Source organism: Aquarana catesbeiana, linkage group LG01 (assembly GCF_042186555.1).
Source record: "Aquarana catesbeiana isolate 2022-GZ linkage group LG01, ASM4218655v1, whole genome shotgun sequence".
Classification (NCBI taxonomy): Eukaryota; Metazoa; Chordata; class Amphibia; order Anura; family Ranidae; genus Aquarana; species Aquarana catesbeiana.
In genome coordinates this window covers 958174779-958196234 of record NC_133324.1, presented here as the reverse complement: position 1 = coordinate 958196234, position 21456 = coordinate 958174779, and the positions used below count along the sequence as shown (strand labels likewise).

The 21456-nt window shown below is 42.0% G+C and overlaps 2 pseudogenes; both read left to right on the top strand.

Annotated features, from left to right (window-relative positions):
• The first annotated feature begins 270 nt into the window (after nucleotides 1–270).
• On the top strand, nucleotides 271–9438 carry LOC141128530 (legumain pseudogene; annotated as a pseudogene).
• Nucleotides 9439–10614: 1176 nt separating this feature from the next.
• LOC141128521 (serine/threonine-protein kinase SBK1-like) lies at nucleotides 10615–21290 on the top strand (annotated as a pseudogene).
• Nucleotides 21291–21456: the final 166 nt, after the last annotated feature.

Sequence of the window (21456 nt, the reverse complement as noted above, 5' to 3'; positions counted from 1 at the left end):
CTCACTTTTGTGAGATACTGTATATATATTCTGTTTTCATTGTTAGGTGTACTGTGATCAAGGCTATTCGCCAAAACATGTTAGCCACTGTTTTTACTCGCTGATATGCAATAATAAAGGAAACAAGTATGTATACAAAGCAAACTCCCCCATCCATCCATGTCTAAATTTTTATTTTTTTGAGCAGTCACAATCTGAGGTCTCATCACCATGATAAAACCTGGACCACACATCACCGGAGGGGAGCAGGGTCCTGTTACTTAATCCAAGATGCTTCCAGTGACACAAATCATCAGCCTCGCTGTTCTGGCCACATCCATGCCCATCAATGACCTGGAAAATAGGGGGAAGCAGTAGGTGGTCCTGGTGGCCGGCTCCAATGACTGGTACAACTACAGACATCAGGCTGAGGTGCGCCACGCTTATAAATTGTCATGAAGAAAGGCATCCCGGAAGAGCAGATTGTAGTGGTGATGTAGGACGATATTGCAGATAATGAAGAGAATCCAACCAAAGAAATCATTATAAACCATGCCAGCAGAGAAGACGCGTATGCGGGAGTGCTGAAGAAAAACACAAATAAGTTCCTCACTCCTGACAAATTCCTTAATGCGGTTCTGAGAGGTGACGCAGAGACGGTGAAGGGAAAGGGATCTGGGGAGGTGATTAAGAGTAGACCTAAGAACCATATCTTTATGTACTTCACTAATCACGGAGCTCCAGGTCTGCTGGTTTTCCCAGTGATGACCTCCACTTCATGGAACTGAACAAGACCATTCAGTACATGTATGACAACAAGAAGTACAAAAAAGATGGTTCTAGACATTGAGGCCTGTGTAACGGGGTCCCTGATCAATTACCCACCCAACAACATTGGCTCCCACTGGTGTCAATCAAATCGTGTGACAGGGTTGGTTGGGGCCGAGTCCCGCTGTCTGTGTCTATGGACGCAGCAGCAGGATTTGGTAGCGTGCCTTCATGTATGCCTCCAGGAAAAGTGCTTCTACGAGGGGGCACCCGATGAAGAGTAGGTGCTATGAGCGCCATTGGGGTATCCCAGTAGAGGAGATTGGTCGGTTGCACAGAGCAGGTAAGTATGACGACATTTTTATTTTTATTATTATTATAACACACACACCTTTACAATGACTGTAACTGTGTGCAGTTTACTGCCTACAGGTACAGATTATTTTTGCAACTGTGCTATGTGCCTTTCAGCTATATTTTGTTCTGCACTCACACCATAACCGTTTGTTTTCTGCATCTTTGGTTTCTCATACAGTACACAAAAAAGAGCCGCACACTTCAGAAATGTAATGTATAATTCAGCAAAATAGCATGCATGACCTCACGTAGTGCAGTGGGTCAGCTGACTCAGACATTGTAATGATTTCATTTCTGTCACTTATTTGCTAAAGTTATTTTAAATTTAATAATGTTTCACATCAATGTCCAATTCCATTCATTATGAGATTGTTCATGGTGAATAAATTGTAATTAATCTTTTAATTTTGAATGTCTTCATTTTTTTCTCCCGTTGTATTGAAAGAAAAACAAAGATGAATGATAGTCACAAAACATCTGGAAAAGATGTCCACAGAGATATACAAGATGAGAGAGGAAGAGGAATTAATCAACAGCACCAACACAGATAGAGATAGATAGATATATATATATATATATATATATATATATATCTATATATATATATATATATATATATAGATATATATAGATATATATCTATATATATATATATATATGACATTTTTGAGAGAGCGAAAGAGAGAGAGCGAAAGAGAGAGAGCGAAAGAGAGAGAGCGAAAGAGAGAGAGCGAAAGAGAGAGAGCGAAAGAGAGAGAGCGAAAGAGAGAGAGCGAAAGAGAGAGAGCGAAAGAGAGAGAGCGAAAGAGAGAGAGCGAAAGAGAGAGCGAAAGAGAGAGAGCGAAAGAGAGAGAGCGAAAGAGAGAGCGCGAAAGAGAGAGCGCGAAAGAGAGAGCGAAAGAGAGCGCGAAAGAGAGAGCGCGAAAGAGAGAGCGCGAAAGAGAGAGCGCGAAAGAGAAAATTGGATGGAAACGGCAAAGCAATTTAATGAAAAGTGGAACTTCGCAAATTGTGGCAGAGTAATAGACGGGAAACATTCAAATTTCACCCCCAGCACACTCTGGATCCTTCCATTACAACTATAAAAGGATTCTTCAGCATAATCCGTCTTGCAGTTGCCAATGCTAACTATGAATTCATATTTGTTGATGTTGGCAAAAATAGTAGGAGCTTAGATGGAGGGGTTATAGAAGAACATGAGTTCTACTAACGTCTTAAAAACGGATCACTGAACTTGCCCACATCCTTTAGGTCCAGAAGAGACAAAACACAATGGGAATAATGGCAGAGTGATGGAAGCACACATGGGGCCAGTACACACACAGTTGGTGTGGTAGGTTAGTCACCCTAACAATGTTAAGTGTTTCTTTCTGCATGTTCACACTTTGAGACAGTTTGGTGTACACATTATATAATACAGTGTAGTGTGCTGTGAAAAGTAAAAATCCCCATCATGTCCGGAATGCCACCAAGGAGAGACAGGCCACCAAAAGAGGGCAAGCAGCCTGTCTACAGTGGTGGCTGCGGACATAGTGTATCCTCTGCAGGTGGCCATGGGGCACGCTTGTCCTTTTTTTTACTGCTGCTGGCCGTGTTTGTGAGCCACAACATGCAGAAGAGTTGGCGGAGTGAATGACAAAGCCGTCCTCATCCTCTGTCACCCAGGCTCATAGTAGTTTGCCTTCCAACGCAGCTGCCAAAGCGGCCTATTCCACCATATTTTTGTCCACAGTTTCTCCTTCTGTAGCCCCACCATCATGCACAGAGGAGTCCCCAGAATTATTCGACCACAGTGTTGGTTACATGCTGCTAGAGGATGTGCAGCAATTTGAAGGCTCCAATGTTGGTTCCCAGGTGGAGGAAAGGAGTAACGTGAGCCTAGAGAGAAAGGGGATGCCACAGAAGGACAAGAAACTGGCAGTCATGTTCCCCAAGCTGCAGCATACTGCTAAGTTTGCTCCAGTGACGAGGAGGCAGGGGATGAGGTCACTGCCTGTACTTGGGTGCCTGAGAGAAGGGAAGAGGAAGAGGAATTGGAAGAGGAGGAAGGATGTCATCCAGGGGTCAGCTTAAGGGCAGCCACCCTATTGCATCACACCGCAGAGCTCTGCAGGTGCAGGCCGCTGCTGACTTTCAAAAGTTCCTTGGTGTGGGCCTTTTTCGACATGTGTCCAGACGATCGCACCATTGTTGTTTGCAACCTATGTCTGAAGCAGATCAAGCATGGCTTGAACAGCAGCTGCTTTGGCACCACATGCTTGACCAGACATTTGACGACCTGCCATGCAGTTCATTGGCAGCACCTGCAAGGCCCACATCATAGAAAAAGGCAGACTTATCCTTGCTCCTCATCTGGGATCTAAAAACCCTACTATACCTCCAGACCTCTCAAAAACCTGCACTGAGAGGAATGAAGGTATAGCAATAGGTGTCAAAAGTACTTGCAGCCAATCTGCTAGCAGTAAACCACCAGCTGATTTCAGCAGGCAAAATTTCCCTACCCCAGATGGTGAACCGTAAAAATAAAATTTGGTCCCAGCCATCCACATGCTCAGTGTCTATCTAAATGATAGCTTGGCCAAATTGCTAGCACTGCAACTGCTGCCCTTTCAGCTGGTAGACTCAGCCCTCTTTTGTGAATTTTTGGAATGTGCTGTACCACAGTGGCAGGTTCAAAAATGCCATTTCTTTTCACGTAAAGCCATTCCGGATCTCTACTGCTGTGTGGAAGGCAATGTTTTGGCCTCGTTGGACAGGGCAGTCAGCAGTAAGGTTCATTTTACCGCTGACTCATGGTCCAGCAGGCATGGGTAGGGACGTTACCTTTCCTTCACGGTGCACTGGGTAACTCTGCTGGCAGCTGGGAAGGATGCAGGACAGGGTTCAGTGTTGGGGCTTGTTCTGCCACCACGCCTCCAAAAAGCTAGTGGTGATTCTGCCCTAACAACATCTGTATGCTCCCCTCGCTCCTTTTCTTCATCTATGGCCTCTTCCACAGAATTGCTCCCTAAACGCTCAAGGGGCTACGCAAGCAGTCAGGCAAAAAGATGTCATGCGGTGCTTGAGTTGGCCTGCCAAGGGGACAGGAGCCACACTGGGGCAGAGATTCTGTAAGCTCTGCAGGGGCAGGCTCGGAGGTGGTTGATGCCATGCCAGCTTCAGCCAGGAATGGTTGTATACAACAATGGCACCAACCTTCTCTACACCCACAGGGACACTTGACCCATGTTCCATGTTTGGAACACGTCCTGAATTTGGTGGTGCAGCATTTGACCAGGTACCCAGGCTTACAAGATCTCCTGAGGCAGACCAGAAAAGCCTGTGGTCATTTACGCTGGTCATACAATGCCACTGCTCAGCTGGCTGATATTCAAAGGAAATGCAACCTGCCCATCAACCGCCTCATTTGTGACATGCCCACCAGATGGAACTCAAAGTTGACAATGTTGCAGCAGCTACACACACAGCAGAGGGCCATCAATGAGTAACTGTGCGAGTATGGCACCGGGACAGGGTCAGGGGAGCTTGGCTTCTTTTTGCTATGCCAGTGGCTACTGATCAAGGATGCATGCACTGTCCTGTCACCATTTGAGGGGGCCACAAGGATGGTGAGCAGTGACCATGTATGCATCAGTGAAACTGTCCCTCTAGTCTTCCTGCTGGAGCACACGCTTTGTGAAATCATGGACAGGGCACTTGAAGCAGAACAGCGGGAGGAAGAGGACTTCCTTTCCTCTCAAGGCCCCTTTATCCAGATAGCATTCCTGCGGGTCCGCCAAACACACAGGAAGAATAGTTGGATTGTTTTAGCATGGATGTCGAGGATAACACTCAGCAGTCTTCAAGGGATGGTTTTCAGTCCCCAGAAACCCAAGGAGTTGTACGTGGCTGGGAGGAGGTAGTTATGGATAATGTGATCCTTAGTGACCCAGAGGACTCAGAATCAAATGCCTCTTCAAACTTACGCTGCACGGCCTCCCTCAGTCTGCAAAAGGACCATAGGATTTGTGCTATTAAAAGGAGTGATCATTACTGGCTGGCAACCCTTCTTGATCCACGTTACAAGGGTAAGATCGCAGAATGCATCCTGCCTTCGTAGAGGGAGCAGAGGATGAAACATCTTCAGGATGCCTTGAAGAAAAAAAGTATGTAAATGCATTTCCAGACCCTGGGAGGTTACCATTTCCTGGTGCTGGACAATGTGTTTCTGAGGCTTCGTTCGGTCAGAGGAAGAGCGGTGGAGAAGGTGGCCGGCTGACTGATGCCTTTAAACAATTTTTCAGTCCTCAGCACCAAGGTCTAATCGGTTCAAGCAACCATCTCCAGCGTCTGCATTATATGGTGCAGGAATATCTAGGGGCAAGAGCAGACTTTACACCAGTGCATCCACTGGGTTGAGGATGAACCACTGGCCAGAACTCGCTCAATATGCAAATTGAGCTATTGGCATGTCCTGCATCCAGCCTGCTTTCTCAACGCACATTCAGTGCTGCTGGAGGGTTTGTAACAGATCAAAGAGTCTGCCTGTCCACAGACTCCGTTGATAGGCTCACATTCATAAGAATTAATCAGTCATGGATCAGCAGCTATCAAGCCCCTGATGCTGATGTAACTGACAGAATTTGCTATGGATCTGTGTTCCGTTGATGACACCCTATGCTGCATATCCTATGCCTGAATCTTGATAATGCTAGCTTCCAACAGTATTTTTGGTTTAGGGCACCACCAACACCCAAGGCCCAATTTTTTTTTGACTGGGGGGGCATGTAATTTCAATGGGTCTGGTATGGATTTTGGGGCAGATCCCTACGCCAAATTTTTCCTTGTTTTATATCTATATTGCCGGGAGTAGGCAATTTTAAATACATTTTTTACTTTAGAAATGTAATTTTGCTGCGGCACCGTTTTACACATCGCACAGATGCGCTACTTTACAGGCAGACTAAGGAGACACCCCAGGCATAATATTTAAAGGAATATTTAATTTTTATTGTTTCACTTTAAGCATTATTAAAATCACTGCCCTTGAAAAAATTGGTCATTGTTAATAAAAAAATGTTGCATTGATACAAGTCCCCTGTGGGTAGTACCCAGGTCCCCCATACACTTTTTATGGCAATAACTTGCATATAAGACTTTAAAATGAACACTTGTTTTCATGTTCCTGTCCCATAGACTAACACTGTTCACACACGTTTTTTGCCTGTTCCCGGTGTTCTGGTGCAAATCGAACCGGGGGTGTTTGGCTTATTCCTACTTGTGAGTGTCAGTGACTAAAATTAACATTTAGTCCATTTATCAGTGAAGAAAGTAAATGTACCTGTACTAGTCCACAAAATATTTAAATAAAAATATTGTCTTCACAGTCTCACGCTTTTCCTCTCTCTTTCGCTCATGCTTTCAGACATACTGAAACTTTCTGTAAGTTAAAAGAAACGTTGAAGCCCTTTCACCCTAATGGCCCGTACACACGATACAAAAATTGAATGGAATTTTTTTTATGACAAGCAGTCTGCCGATTTTCAGTTCATTAGTACGGTGCTTTCGACAGCCGATTTTTTTGTCAGGCAAAAGCTGGAAGTACAGACTCTAAAATTTTTGGCCAATTTTTGTTTAATTAGTACGGTTTTCGGATTTAAAAAGATTGTAAGAGCAAGACTACGCATGCTCAGAAATTAAATATGCATACAAAACTTATTCAACACATTACGTTACTTCTGACGTATTCTGTCGTATGAAAATTTTTGTATTGTGAGTAACCCTTCACTTTCGACATGAGACTAGCATGCCACAAAAAATGGATGTTTGGTCGTCCGCAAATCTAAGCGTGTGTATGAGGCTTTAGAGAGTAAAGATTTTAAATAATAAATGTTTGTGTTTTCTAGATACATACAGCTGAACTTACAGAACTCCCAATGTTATCGAAAATATTCCAAAGAAGTGCCTTTTTTTAAGAAATAAATGTTATAAAAAGAATGTCAAGCAATCCTAATGCTGCAGATAAAAAAATAAAAGCAAAAAAAAAACACAACACTACATCTGGTATATTAGAACTAAAAAGAGAATCTGAAATGGAGAAAATGCACATTGTTGACTTATCTGAAAAAATGCCATCATGCACTTGTATGTATGGGTTGGAAAAAAAGGTCATGCCTTGCAAGCACATGTGCTTCATTTTTGCTTTTGTAAATGAATAGGATGGGAAAGCTGCATCCCACTTAGAGAGACAATCCCCTTTTTTTGATGTTCTTTTAGAAAAGGGTTTGGAGGAAATCTCACCATTGTGGCAGGGGCAGAGGCAGATCACTCGGACTGCAGACCACTGGAGGGGAGCAGGATCCTGCTACTTCATCCAAGATGCTTCCAGTGACACTAATCCTTAGCTTCACTGTACTAGCCACATCCATGCCCATCAATGACCTAAATAATGGGGGGGAAGCACTGGGTGATCCTGGTGGCTGGCTCTAATGGTTGGTAAAACTACAGACATCAGGCCAATGTGTGCAAAGCTTATCAAATCGTCAAGAAGAACGGCATCCCTTATGAGCAGATCAGGGAGTTGATGTAGTACGATATTGCAGATAATGAAGAGAATCCATCAAAAGGAATCATTCTAAACTGGCCCAACAGGACAGATACGTATAAAGCAGTGCTGAAGGACTACACAAAAAGGAGTTTGCATCTCCTGACAACTTCCTAGCAGTTCTGAGAGGTGAGACAGAGGAGATGAAGGGAAAAGGATCTGGGAAGGTGATTTAGAAGGGACCTTACAACCATATCTTCATCTTATTTCCTTATCACAGAGCTCCGGGTCTGCTGGCCATTCCCTGTGATGACCTCAACATTTAGTAACTTTACAAAAATCTGCCTCATTTCTGTGCCCAGTACCAAACCAAAACATGACATCTCCTCAACCCCATAACCCACTCAAATGCATTCACTTTAAATTTCAGAATAGAGCGATAAATGTGTGCTCCAGCTATAATAGTAAAACCTTTTTTATGGCCTTGTAGGAGGGCAAGGGGAAAATGCACACTACTGAGAGGAAATCTCACCATTATGGGAGGGCAGAGACAAAACACACAGATGGCTGGAGGGGAGCAGGGCCCTGCTACATCATCCAAGATGCTTTTAGTGAGATTAATCCTCAGCCTCGATGTCCTGGCCACATCCATGCTCAATGACCTAGACAATAGGGGGGAAGCACTGACTGGTAAAACTACAGACTCCATGCTGACATGTGCCAAGCTTATCAAATCATCAAGAAGAACGGTATGCCTGATGAGCGGATCGGGGTGATGAAGTACGACAATATTGCATATAATGAGGAAAATACAACAAAAGGAATCATTCTAAACTGGAGTGCTGAAGGACTACATAAAAAGGAGTTTGTCACTCCTGACAACTTCCTGGCGGTTCTGAGAGATGACACAGGGGAGATGAAGGGAAAAGGATCCCGGAAGGTGATTAACAGTAGACCTAACAACCATATCTATCTACTTCACTGATCTTGGAGCTCTAGGTCTGCTGGTCTTTCCCAGTAATGACCTCCACGTCAAAGAACGGAACAAGACCGTTCAGTACATGTATGACAACAGGAAGTACAAAGAGATGGTTCTAGACATCGAGGCCTGTGAATCAGGCTACATGATGAATCACATGCCAAACAACACTGTAGTTTATGCCACCACAGCCGCCAACCCTCACAAGACCTCTTCCACCTGTTATTATGGTAAGGGAGTGAGACACATACCCCGGCAATTTTTACAGCGTCAGCTGGAAGGAGGACTCAGACAAGGAGACACTACATAGTTGTTACTGGTCAAGCAATACATCACTAGCAGTCAGGTGATGCAGTATGGGAACCAGACTATTTCCAAGATGAAGGTGAGCCAGTTCCAGGGTAGCACTAAAAACAGTGGCCCCCACGCATGACCCTGGGACCAGTACACAATATTGACCTGATCCCCAGCCCAGAGGTGCCCATGGCCATCCTAAAGAGGAAGTTCCTGGCTACCAACAATGGAATTGAGGCCTGGGAAGTACCAACCAGGATAAAGGCCCTACAGGAGGCCACAGCCTTGATCAAGGAATCCATGAAGAATGTTTCTGTGGTGATAGAGTCTGATGAGTTAGCAGGAGAGCTTCTCACCGATCAGACTGAAATAATGATCGTGTTACTCCGCAGCAGCTGAGCACCCCAATAACCAGTGCTTCAACTGGCACAACCCTCTGTATAAATACTCTGAGACAGTTGAACACTCTGGTGAATCCAGATACTCACTACAGAGCATAACCCATGCTATGATTAATGTCTGCCAAAATCTGCACTGACACAGCTGGCGACACCGAGTCTTCCAGTGGAGGGGGGATGAGTGATGATTAACCCTCTCTGAGATTTGCCCCTCTTAAGCTGCTGCCTCAAACCCAATCTCTACTTTAAGACCGTTTTATTTGCCTTAAGCCCTGGTTCCAACTGACAGCAGGAATGAAATTGTGCGAGTTTAGTTGAGCTCGCACAATTTCATTCCCGCATGTGTCAGTCCCAACTTTGGGGCGATTTCAGAGACATCTGTGCAGGTTCCTGATTTTGGGGTGGAAATCACACCCCAAAATGGCCAAAAAGTAGGACAGAAACTGTACGGTGTCGCAACAATTCGGACGGTGCCATTTCCGGCAATTGCCACTGATTTGGCATGCAGTTTGAAATGTCAAATTGCTTCAATGTGAACCAAGGCTCCTCGTTCACAAACATTCAGCACTAGCCCCAGCCTTCACTTACACAGCCAAGTCCATCTAAGTTGGCTCGAATGCACAACCACAAAACTACATGTCTGTGTAAATGGATATTTTAGGCTGACAAGCATTGTTACCTTCAGATCACATTGATGATTGTCATTATTAATAATTTGACAGTGAAATTTTGACTAAGTAAATTAAAGTAAAGTTACTAATTTACATCAACCAGTAACAGTGCGTTATTCAAACTATACGTTAGTACAATCTCTTAGAAGTGGCTTACCAAATATAGCAAAGAGGGACAACTCCACAACACTCCTCTGCACACCCACAATGGCCCACAGTGCAATGTGGTCTATATATAGGGTATTTGGGCATGTACGCTTGTTTGCAATCCCAAATTTATGCGCGCCAGCGAGCCCCTCTGATCATAAAATGGCAGAGGATCAGCTTATGTTGATGGTGGCAGTATTCTTTGCTGCCTTTTGCGAGGCAGCACAGCAGGTGACATCAGAGCAGGATGCACCTGTGGTTTGCCTTCATCAGCCACGGCTTTTTGCCCCACTGGCATATTTGGAAAACACGCAGGACTCTGATATCCGTAGGAGGTTTTGCTTAGGGTTAGACACGATTATGCAATTCTATCACCTCATACAGTATAAAATGTCACCATCCACAGGCAGCAGTTATGCTGTGCCAGGCACGGTCAGGTTGCTTGCGACTTTGTACATCTTGGGTCGGGGCACCTTCCAAGCCACCTTTGGAAGTATTATGGGTGTAAGCCAACCCACGGTGTCCAGGGTGTTTAAGCAGATCATAGATGCCATTTTTGACCTTGTACCACAATTTATCCGCTGGCCACAAAATGATGATGAGTGGAATGAAGTGAAGGTGGCTTTCTACCGCCGTGTGCAAATGCCACGAATCCTGGGGGCCATTGATTGTATATGAATGGCAATCAGGGCCCCCAGGAAAAGTGAAGCTGGCTATCAGAACCCGCAAGCAGTACCACTTCCTCAACGTCCAAATTGTGTGCGACGCCAAACAGCGGATCATGAGTGTTCAGACGGCTTTCCCAGGGTTGTGCCATGATGCCTACATCCTAAAGCATACTGGCCTATTCCAGAAGTTTAAAAGGTGGCCAAATTCCACCCGGGTGTTTTATTGGTACAGCATTTTTTTTTTTGGCAGAACATAAACTGTAATGTCACATACAGGCATACATGGTTGGATAATTTTGCGGCTCTACAGGGAGAAACAGATTTAGAATCAATGTATGTCCACCTTGGTTGGACACAAGCCTAAATCTTAATCCACTTGTGTGCACCCAGCCTGTCAGCTCATCCCAGCAAAATTAGAGAGGTTGTCTATAGCCAGCAACATTCATGGTGTAAACCAAGCTGTAAAGGCTTTACCCCCTCCATACAAGCTGAACACACAAGTCATTACAATGGTATTTATGAAAGTATTTACAATATAAGTTAAAGTAAGTAGTGCTGACTAAACAATATAAATCAGTAAACCCAGTGACAGGTGATCGTTATTAAAAACTCATACATTAGTAAACAAATGAAAAATAATAAAGCCTGGGATTAAACAGTCCATAAATGAGACCAGGATGTCTCAAACGAAAAGTAAAATTATCCTGATGTGAGATCTTCAAAGCTTTCACCATACCACATGCAATCAGTGTTTCCACTCACCAATAAGTGATATCATGACTCTCCATATATAATAAAACAAAAGTACTCCAATAGTGCAGTATCATTGTAAAAAATGTATTTCTATTAAAAGGCTTCAAACATTGCACTCATATAAGCTAAGATCAAATAAAGCAGAGAGACATCCACTTGCAGCAGCAAGTACTGTCTTAGTGTGGTCACAGTGGACAAAGCATGTGTGAACTGAACCTCACCAACGAGAAATTGTCCTCCTCGGAACGTCACTTCCGGTATAGTGTCAAGCGTTAATAACTGGTTGCCTTACAGCCAACGTCCCTACATGCTGTGTCCGCTGTGACCACACTACGCCAGTACTTGCTGCTGCAAGTGGATGCTTTTATTTGATCTTCCATGATATCGAGTGTCACATCTGGATTTCGTTGGATGTTTAACCCTTTTAGGGTTGATGCTGTTTGGCCGAGCATGAGAGTGCAAGGCATCGCTATTTGGTGAGTGTATAACCAAAGGGGAGTGGAAACACTGATTGCACGTGGTATGGTGAAAGCTTTGAAGATCTCACATCAGGATAATTTTACTTTTCATTTGAGACATCCTGGTCTCATTTATGGACTGTTTAAATCACAGACTTTATTTATTTTCATTTGTTCATTAATGTATGAGTTTTTAATCACTATCACCTGTCACTGGGTTTACTGATTTATATTAGTCAACGCTACTATTTACTTTAACTTATACGCTAAATACTTTCATATATATTATTTCATTTAAAGTAGCAGCTTTTGCACATTGAGGGTACTCCTGGCGCAGTGGCAGTACCTAAAGAGTGTGTGCACGGATCTTTTGTCCCAGCTATTCCCACATAAACAATGAATTTTTGATGCAGGAATGAATCAATTTTGTCGTGGACTAAACATGGTGCAAGATATGTTACAAAAGAAATGTGTGGGCTGCTTTAGGGACACACAGATGACCACGTTGGGCCAATACATTCTTCATTGTCTTCCTTTTTTTTTTTTTTTTTTTTTTTTTTTTTAACAGGAATCTAAGGTCACATGAAGGGATGGGAAGGACCAATTTATTTTTTTGTTTCCAGGGGATGCCGGTTATCCAAAGCTGCCATGGCTGATGGCTCCAATCAGGTATCCCCAGGGCCAGCCACAACATCACTATAACAGTGCCTTGAAAAGAAGCCGGGGCATTGTTGAGCTTACTATTGGCCTGCTTAAGTCCTGGTTTCTCTACTTGGCCAGGCCCGGGGGGAGTTACTACAATCACCTCCTAAGTGCCGGTTCAAACAGGGGCGACTTGTCAGGCGACCTAGCCGCCTGACAAGTCGCCTCCCGTTCCGTACAATGGAACCGTTCTAATAGGAGCGACGCAAGTCGCTCCGACTTAGAAAAAGGTTCCTGTACTACTTTGGGGGCGACTTGCATAGACTTCTATACAGAAGTCGTTTTGCAAGTCGCCGTGGAAGTCGTGTGCAGGTCGCTTCGGTGAGGCGACCTGCAAGTCGTGCCGCCCCTGTGTGAACTGGGGCTAAGGTTTATAGGATCATCAATGCCTGCTGCATCTTGCACAACATGTGCACTGTGAAGGAGGATTATTGGGAGGTGAATGAGCAGAGGTAGCCAGAGGTCAATCATCTGTTGGTCCCCAGATAGCAGAGCAGCATTGCCACCCGGAATCGGGTGATTGCTGTTTACATGTACGTATTACAGCATAGCTATAGATAGAGAATATGTAATAAATCCCTACTTTGCGGGATATCCCTTGCAGGGACACAGATGCTAATAAACATCTGACATTTGTGGTTGACCCTCTATCCAGTGTGTAGTCAACATGGCAAACAGTTTGCTTGGCCACTAACACTAAACTCAATTCAGAACTGTGTGGCAATTTCAAAAAGAGTGGAAAGGGAGTAGAACACCTAGCAGGTGTTTGATTGTGCTACCTGTATATATTTAGGAGGAACAATAACCTCAGCTAGGTTATATATATATTTTTTTATTATAAACACACACTCACACAGTATATAGTTTTAGAATATATGATGTGTAATTTGCATTTTTCCTGTCTTTTTATGTTTTTAGGATTCATAATGACAGCAATATAAGAGCACTTTCACACTGAGGCACTTTACAGGCGCTACAGCACTAAAAATAGCTGCATAGCGCCTGTAAAGAGCCTCTCCTGTGTCTCCAGTGTGAAGCACTTGCAGGACGGTAAAAAAAAAAAGTCCTGCAAGCCGCATCTTTGCAGAGCTATAGGAGCAGTGAATACACGGCTCGTAAAGCGCCCCTTCCCATTGAAAACAATGGGACAGCGCTGCAAACCCACCAGCAAAGTGCCACTACAGTGGCACTTTGCGGGTGGTTTCAACCCTTTTTCGGCTGCTAGCGGGCCCCCCCGCTAGCGGCCGAATATGCCGATAAAATGACGGTAAAGCGGTGCTAAATATAGCGCCGCTTCACCGCCGATGCCCGCCCCAGTGTGAAAGTAGCCTTAGTCTCAACTTGCCCCTTTACCACCACATCTGCTATTACGTTGTTAGTAATTATATTGATTGATGAATTAATGGAGATCTATATATATGTTCTGTTTTCATTTTTGCGTGTGCTGTGATCAAGGCTATTCGCCAAAACACGTTTGCCACTGTTTTTACTCGTTGATATGCAATAATCAAAGGATACAAATATTTATACAAAGCAAACTGCCCCATCCATCCATTTATCCATTTTTATTATGTTGAGAAGTCACAATTGGTGGTCTCATCACCATGATAAAACCTGGACCGCAGACCACTGGAGGGGAGCAGGGTCCCGTTACTTCATCCAAGATGCTTCCAGTAACACTAATCCTCAGCCTCGCTGTCCTGGCCACACCCATGCCCATCAATGACCCAAAAGATAGGGGGAAGCACTAGGTGGTCCTGGTGGCCGGCTCCAATGTTTGAAACACACACCCAGTGGAATATTGCATACCTGGAAACCTATGTTAAAAATAGCATGGTTCCCAGGAGCCTCAGATGGGAGGTTAGCCCCCAAAAAAGGTGACATATAGCTTGATGATTGGTTTAAATATTTTAAAGAGGCAGGGGTCAATTTCCTCAGATTTTTGATTGAGAGGAAAAGTGCTAAGCTCTCATGTTTGGATGAGGAAATTAAAACCATCAAGGAGAAACTCAGTCCACTCTATGATTGTGATTTATCCTTATATTCATTGCTATCACTTTTAAAAATATTGTAGGAGGACAGAGAACAAAAAAATAATAATAAGAAAAAATAACTAATCTATGTCATTGATCCCCATAGCTGAACTCCTTTGCTTACCTTATTAATTGTGTTGCCCTTCGAAGAAATCAAAACTGAACTGGATATTCCAGATGAGGGTGAACCAGTGTTTTGTAAAGGGATAGAACTATTGATTTACTGTATCATTGGAAGGTATGTGCTTTTTACTGCATGAGAGTAGTCTGCTGGATTTGTTAGCAATCGCGTTCAGGACCTGGATGATCTGCTGGTGGCACTGTGGTTTCCGAAGCCGAGGGTTGTAATTCCAGTGTCCACCAGCGGGTTTCTCCCAGCATTTTAAAGGGATGCAATTGTGAAATATTTATAGTACTTTGTTTTTGCTACTTTGGCATAGCTTGGAGACCTCAGTCTGGTACCTTGGATCTGTGTGCCCTCATTGCGTGTATTTCATTGTGTGTATTTTGTTCCCTGTGCATGGTGCTTGTCGCCTTCGTCCCTCTTTTTTCCCCCCGGTATTGAGTCCTGAGTATTTATTTCACTGGCTCCACCCTGGATGGGTTTTAAGTAAAATTGGATGGCTCATTCATGCAACTACATACTGTAATAATTATGGTTAATATTATTGTGATTATTACATTTTTGTTTTGTTTGTATTAGTAGTCTGTACCTAAACCATAGCTCATGATGAAGTCAACGTAATCCAAGAGACGTGTTGAGCTCTAAAGTGAAAGATGTTTGGAGCACAAAGAAGAAATTTATTTCTGCTATATTTAAATTCAATTATAAAAATGAGTAGACCACAGTTATGTGCCCCAAACTATTTTAATTTAGTATTTTACCATTTTTAGTAGTAATTTCTGTATTGTAATTATTTGTAAAATTAAAGTATGTTTTTAGTGAATATCTGAAGTGGTGTCTCAGAAATCCCACCATTTTGTCTTTTTTCATGGTTGTTTTAACTGATTAGATGAGAACTCCAAATATCAACCCAATGCTTGTATATTATATTAATGTACACCACAGAAGTCTGAATGCTTTACAAACACTTAGCAGAGAGCTTTGAGCATCTTAAGCCAATTGATATACTATAAAATCTTAATTTTAACATAAAAATCTATCCACCTGGGAGATTATAAAGCAATATATACTGTATATTTATGAATTATATCTGGATGCATGTTTGAGTGTATAGTTAATTTATTTAGACAGATCATTTACATGATCTTTAGATGAAATTGTTTTCCAAAGTGTGCCTATGTTTATAAAGGTGTGGTTATAACATTTCTATATTTTTGTTTATTTATTTTAGTTAAAAAATACTCTATTACAGAATATAATTGATACAAAATGCTCCATTATAAAATGTTTATTATAATACTTAGTTTTTCTAAAGTTAATGCATAAAATAAGTTTATAGAAACTGTTTTCCTTTGAAATTCTTAGTATCAGGGTAAGGTTTCCACCCTCTACTGAATACACAAACCCCATTCATATGAACCTACCTGTTACACCTTTCTACATCTCATGCCAAACACTCCAGTCATGTGATAATGAGCAGCTCCTGTGTGTTGGCCACTCAGAATATCTCATCAAATTGGAATTCCATTCTCTCCCTGACTAAATATCAGTCACTCCAGGCCCTCATTTCAATGAATCTTGTTTTGCTTGTAGCAAACGTGATTTATTTTCTCAGTTAACTATTTCCCAATGGAATTTATCTTGTGAAGACCACATAGATTTCCTCAGTGAAGACCAACTTGGAGATCATCTATACCTTCATTTTTAAGGTAAGCCATTTCAAGCATTGTATGTTTATAATCCTCAGAGTTTTATTATTTAAAATGCTAGGATTTTTTTCCACTAGCCTGTTATTTATTGCCACACAAAGGGGTGCATTTTTTCAGCGATCCGTATATTAATTAAATATTTACATTATCTTGCAATATTTTTTTTTTAGAACATATTCAACCTCATGCATACACTCAGATGGTATTTCTTCATTTAAGTTTGAAATAAAATTTGATGTTGAATTGTTTAAACTTGGAACTTTAATCTTAACATTCCTATATTCCTTTAATCTTAACATTAATAAATAGTTGTATATGGAAATGTTTTACTAACTTTCTTTTTCAGCTAAATTTACAATGACAACCTAACAATACAAATGTCTTCGCAGAAAGTTGTTTCCTAAATTTAGAATATTTTTCTTTATTTCACTTATTTGATATGGCCCTACTATGTTTTGTTTTTAATTTAAGCTCCTTGGGTGTACTAAAAGTTAAAATTTCAGGATACTTGTTTGAAAAAAAAATATGTTTTTAGTTTTTGGGGTTTACTTTTCCCACCTTGGTTTTCTCAAATTGTTAGTGGAACTTTGAAAAGGTTTGAATATAATAACTTGGAAACTACACTTACCCTCTGATAGAATTGGCTGCCATGTCCAATTTGGAATACTTTGTAGCTTGTAGTCTTAAAGTAGAATTCCAGATACCACCAAACTAATCTTTAAAATGCCCCCCTTCCTAGATTTATTCTGACCAACCTGTCTAAGAAAGATTTGTGCACTTACCTGTTTTAAAGCCGCTCTGGTCATGTGATCTCTCCATGTCAGTCAATGACAGGGGAGAGGCGAGAGCACCCAAACAGCTGGTAAAGCCTGGAGTCAATGGCCCATCCATTGACAGCGCTCCCTCCTCTCCCCTGCAGCTGGCTGACACCAGGGAGCCAGATCATGTGACTGGACTGAAGCGACCTGAAAATAGGTAAGTATAAAGACCTGTCTTACACAGGTTAGTCAGTCTGTATAGTCATTAAGAGAGGGCAGGGGACAGTTTTAAGATTAGTTAGGTGGTGCAGTTGGGGTATATATGTCCTGGATTTTTTAGATATTTTTTTGGGATATTTTATCCACTCCAGCTCCGGAAGATTTGGCTGCTCAATGACCGGGCCATTTTTTTGTGATACGGCACTGCGTCGCTTTAACTGACAATTGCGCGGTTGTGCGACGTTTCACCCAAACTAAATCGACGTCCTTTTTTTTCCCACAAACAGAGCTTTCTTTTGGTGGTATTTGATCACCTCTGCGGTTTTTATTTTTTGTGCTAAACAAAAAAAAGAGCGACAATTTTGAAAAAAAAAAAAAAACCCACAATATTTTGTACTTTTTGCAATAATAAATATCCCAAGTTTTTTTTTAAAGAAGGCTATTTTTTCACTCAGTTTAGGCTGATATGTATTCTTCTACATATTTTTGGTAATAAATATTGCAATAAGTTTATATATAGATTGGTTTGTGCAAAAGTTATAGCATCTACAAAATGAGGGATAGCTTTATGGCATTTATATTATTTTTTTTTTTACTAGTAATGGCGGCGATCTGCGATTTTTATTGGGACTGACATTATGGCGGACACATCGAACATTTTTGATACATTTTTGGGACGATTGACAATTATACAGCGATCAGTGCTATAAAAATTCACTGATTACTGTATGTCACTGGCAGGGAAGGGGTTAACCCTAGGGAGTGATCAAGGGGTTCACTGTGTTCCCTAGTGTGTGTTCTAACTGTAGGGGGAGGGGACTGACAGTAGGAGATGAGAGATTGTGGTTCCTAACTATTAGGAACTCATGATCTGCCTCTCCTCACAGAACAGGGATTTATGCGTTTACACACACGTCCCTGTTCTGCCTCTCATGCCCGTGATCACGCGTGGCCGGCGGTCATCACGACTGCCGGTCACGAGCATCGGCAACCCCGCAGTGCAGCGGGCGCCTGCTATCCCGCTTAAAGGAGCTGACATACAGCTACGACGGCTCACGGGATCGTGCCAACCTGCCGCCGTATACTGATGGCAGCTGGTGGGCAAGTGGTTAACAAGGAGTTGAAACATGAATAAATAATGCATGCTGCCTGCTAAAACCATGGGTACAAACAATTGGAGAAAGTTGATCACATCATAGATGCATACAGAGAGGTCCAAGATCAGCCCCAGCAAACAACAAAAAAAGGAAACATTATAGAACCATGTTCAATACAAACAGGGTGAGGAAGTAACAGAAAGGAGGTCATCTCACAATTGTGTATCACATGCTGCCAGATCTTATTGAGCAAGACTTAGATAAGGATCCATGATCCAAGTGTGGAGGAAATGTAGGAAATATCCAACCCCTTGATGGTAGCCTAACAAATGACATGAAAGAAAATCACACACTTGAAGATAACAGATTGTGGGTGGCTACAATAAAGGAAACCCCACAAGGATGCAGATACAGTACCCCAAATACTTTTAGCCCAGAATGCTTTTAAACATTTTTAGAGCAGTGGGAGCATCTGGAGGACTCCAAGAAATTGGGCATACCATTGGAAATGGTTACCTTGAAAAGATTAAGAGGAAGCCCACAGGTCTCTTTCCATCTATAAGAAAAATACAACATTGAAGGATAATTCAGATCTGACCTGACTTGGGAAGAGATTTTGTAAATCCGAAAAGGACCTTGATTTTGTATTAATTTCTGAACTGGGATAATGAATTGAAGAGTTCACTTTTTTTTTAATTGCCTGTCTAGCATGTAAAAATGAAATAGAAGGGAAAAGTACATTGAGGCAACATTTTTTTTTCCATTGCTTTTCTTTAAATCCCGTATCTCCCTTAATCCTGCTTTCTTGGTGTTGTGGGTTTTTTGTGTACAAAAACAAAAAAGTGGGGGGTGGGATATTTTGATTACCATTTCTAAATGGTTAACAACTTAAATGTTATTTAAGCCCCCCTCCTCTCTCTCTCTCTATATTGGAATGCTCTTCATGGGCATTTGGCATGTAGTCAGATGGCATATCCCCCTAAATCATGCTGCAGACTAATATTGTAGTATGTATTTTGTTATATGGGGTGTTTTTTTATTTTTAAATGAAGGAGACCATACATAGGTGTTATTTTAATGAGAGCCAAAACATTGTTTTCTTTTATCCAGATCAAAATGGCTTCTGCTGCTCATGAGGTGGAGATTCTCCTGAACGGACTTTTCTCCTCATAATCACAACGTCTGCTGCAAATAGACTTAAGCTGGCCATACACCATACAATTTTCTTATTCGATTTCCTTTGGATTTACTTTCAACTATGTAGTAGAAGGGCCTGCCTGATTGCATTCACATTGAAAGTTTTTAAGTTTGACCTCATATTATATGGTTTTGGTAAATCTAAAAGGAAAGTTGTACAAGAAAATTGTATAATGTATGGCCAGCTTTAGAGAAGAAATTCCACTTCATAAAAGAACTTGGAGTTGGAGCATACGGGTCAGTGCTGCTGGTGAAGGACAAAGAATCAAGTAAGTGTGACCAATTATTACGTGTTGTGGATGTTTTCATTTGATTACATGTTAAAAATATTCTCACACAAGTTGTGCCTAATCTTTATTGAACTTTCCCTATTTACAGATCAGAGGATGGCACTGAAGATCATGCAAAAGAGAAAAACAAGTGAAAAAAAAATTCTGATGGAGTTTAGTGTGTCCTCCTACCTATTATCTCATCCCAACATCATCAGGAGTTTTGGCATGGTCTTCCAGACCCAGGACCACTTCATTTTTGCCCAGGAGGTTGCACCACTTGGTGACCTGTTCTTTCTCATTACACCCCATGTAAGTCTGATTTTGTTTTATAAAAGATGTAGCAAATTCTAGACATTTTATTAGAAGAATAACTTTTTTTTTTTTTATATTGCAGGTTGGACTTCCAGAAGTCAAAGTTAAGAGGTGTGCAATGCAGATTTCAAGTGCTCTGGAATTTATTTCAGAGATAGGACTGGTGCATATGGATGTAAAACCTGAAAATGTTTTGGTATTTGACCAGGAGTGTCATTGCGTGAAAATCACTGACTTTGGTCTTGCTCTTGCCAAAAGGAACAGTGATTAGATTCCAGGTTGGCAGTACCTCCTACATGGCCCCTGAAGTGTGTGAGCTCACTGGTGAGAAAAAACTGGCTGTAGACTCCACACTGGATGTATGGGGTTTTGGAGTACTCCTCTACCTCCTGATCACAGGAGAATTTCCCTGGAAGGTGGCCATGTCAAAAGACAAGGCATTCAGAAGATTTGTTACCTGGCAAAGCAATACTCATTGTAATGACCCCCCAGCATCATGGAACAAACTATCCACATGTCTGTGGAGAATGTTTAGATGTCTCTTAGCTGCGGACTACAGTGAGAGGAGCAAATCAACTAAAATCTTACGTTACATGGGGGGATGCTGGAAAAGGGATTCAACCTTAACTGGTCAGAATCAGATAACTGGCATCACTTCCACCTCATACGCAAGAGATAAAGACTCGCTAAGCAACCATCTTCACAGAAAAGAGTCAGATTTCACCTCCATGTCTTGCCATTTCATTGCACAGAGTTCTGCATCTCAGTTTGAGGAGTTACCAGGTCAATGTCAGGATAATGCCGTATGCCCACTAATACTGATGGATGACCAGATATCAATGTTTGTTGGGGCAGAAGTGGAAATCACTTGACCAAACATCATCTGTGTCCTGTGTCATCATCCAACAGGTAAATATCTGTCTTCAAAAGTCTGTATGTATTAATTCTGGATCTGTTAAATCATTTCCATGGAATTGAGCAAGCAAACATTACTTAAATAGCGTTTTTAGGTTGTCTTTAATGTATAATGGTAATTGC